Here is a 2,500-nt window from a genome sequence, read left to right as displayed (position 1 = left end):
TTTGAGAATATTTAATAATCCACAAACCAAGAAGATTTATCTTGCAGAGAATTGCACTTTTCCACTCTTCCTCTCTCCCAGCATGCACCAGCTGTCTGCCGTGAGATTTATTCTCATTTAACCCAATATAATAATAATATTAATAAGAACAACAATGATAACAATAACAATAATTATTAAAATAATATTACATCCTACAAAAAACAAAAAAATACTACTTCAACTAATAATAATAATAATACAATACCAAATATTAATAATATTTAAAATAATATTCTGGGTGAAATATGCAGAGTATTTATTGCAGTAGTATTATTATTATCCTGCATTGAAAACCCTTTCACACAAAAGTCAGACTTAACATAACTTATATAACTTATATAACTTATATGAAAACTGGATTAATTCTGGAACCAGTTGACATTTGATTAAAAATATTGTAAAAAGTATTCAGATCCTTAAAAGTATGTCAGTTATCACTCAAATGTAGCTGGAGTACTGTCCGTGCTGCCTTCAGGGTCCGTGCTGCCTTCAGGGTCCGTGACACTCTGCCTGTCAATAACACCTAAATTAAGCAAATTGCAGCTGCGCCTGGTGCTCCTTCATCCCTTGGCCTCCGGTCCAAGTTAGCGGGGATTAGCCCGCGGGCTTTAAGAGGCGGATCACGTTAATCTGGCCGGTGATGAGTCTTGTCGTGGATCAAATTAAAAGCAAATATCAACATCATTTGGCTAAAGGAGGCGAGTGCCTGGCCTCAATAATATGCATTAAGTGATTTGACTTTAATCATGCCAGTGAAAAACAATAAAATTAACAGGTTATGAGGTTGTTAAAGCTTCCTGATCCGTTAAGAAAGAAGCCTTTTAATGCGTTCATAAGTCTGTAACACCTGCAGACTGCTTATGGATTATTAAACACATCCTCTGAAGAGGGGAGCTCCAGGAGGGTCCATAACGATCATCTTTAATAAACCATCATGAAGCTCCTCCATGAGGATCCATAACGATCATCTTTAATAAACCATCATGAAGCTCCTCTATGAGGCTCCATAACGATCATCTTTAATAAACCATCATGAAGCTCCTCTATGAGGCTCCATAACGATCATCTTTAATAAACCTTCATGAAGCTCCTCCATGAGGCTCCATAACGATCATCTTTAATAAACCATCATGAAGCTCCTCTATGAGGCTCCATAACGATCATCTTTAATAAACCTTCATGAAGCTCCTCCATGAGGCTCCATAACGATCATCTTTAATAAACCATCATGAAGCTCCTCCATGAGGCTCCATAACGATCATCTTTAATAAACCATCATGAAGCTCCTCTATGAGGCTCCATAACGATCATCTTTAATAAACCATCATGAAGCTCCTCTATGAGGCTCCATAACGATCATCTTTAATAAACCATCATGAAGCTCCTCTATGAGGCTCCATAACGATCATCTTTAATAAACCATCATGAAGCTCCTCTATGAGGCTCCATAACGATCATCTTTAATAAACCATCATGAAGCTCCTCCATGAGGCTCCATAACGATCATCTTTAATAAACCATCATGAAGCTCCTCTATGAGGCTCCATAACGATCATCTTTAATAAACCATCATGAAGCTCCTCTATGAGGATCCATAACGATCATCTTTAATAAACCATCATGAAGCTCCTCCATGAGGCTCCATAACGATCATCTTTAATAAACCATCATGAAGCTCCTCTATGAGGCTCCATAACGATCATCTTTAATAAACCTTCATGAAGCTCCTCCATGAGGCTCCATAACGATCATCTTTAATAAACCATCATGAAGCTCCTCTATGTGGCTCCATAACGATCATCTTTAATAAATCATCATGAAGCTCCTCTATGAGGCTCCATAACGATCATCTTTAATAAACCATCATGAAGCTCCTCCATGAGGCTCCATAACGATCATCTTTAATAAACCTGTATGAAGCTCCTCTATGAGGCTCTATAACGATCATCTTTAATAAACCATCATGAAACTCCTCTATGAAGCTCCATAACGATCATCTTTAATAAACCATCATGAAGCTCCTCTATGAGGCTCCATAACGATCATCTTTAATAAACCTGTATGAAGCTCCTCTATGAGGCTCTATAACGATCATCTTTAATAAACCATCATGAAGCTCCTCTATGAGGCTCCATAACGATCATCTTTAATAAACCATCATGAAGCTCCTCTATGAGGCTCCATAACGATCATCTTTAATAAACCATCATGAAGCTCCTCTATGAGGCTCCATAACGATCATCTTTAATAAACCATCATGAAGCTCCTCTATGAGGCTCCATAACGATCATCTTTAATAAACCATCATGAAGCTCCTCTATGAGGCTCCATAACGATCATCTTTAATAAACCTTCATGAAGCTCCATAACGATCATCTTTAATAAACCATCATGAAGCTCCATAACGATCATCTTTAATAAACCATCATGAAGCTCCTCCATGAAGCTCCATAACGAT

The sequence above is a fragment of the Cyclopterus lumpus genome, chromosome 15 (genome assembly GCF_009769545.1).
Source record: "Cyclopterus lumpus isolate fCycLum1 chromosome 15, fCycLum1.pri, whole genome shotgun sequence".
Classification (NCBI taxonomy): domain Eukaryota; kingdom Metazoa; phylum Chordata; class Actinopteri; order Perciformes; family Cyclopteridae; genus Cyclopterus; species Cyclopterus lumpus.
The sequence above is the reverse complement of the archived record's forward strand: the minus strand, read 5'-3'. Positions refer to the sequence as shown.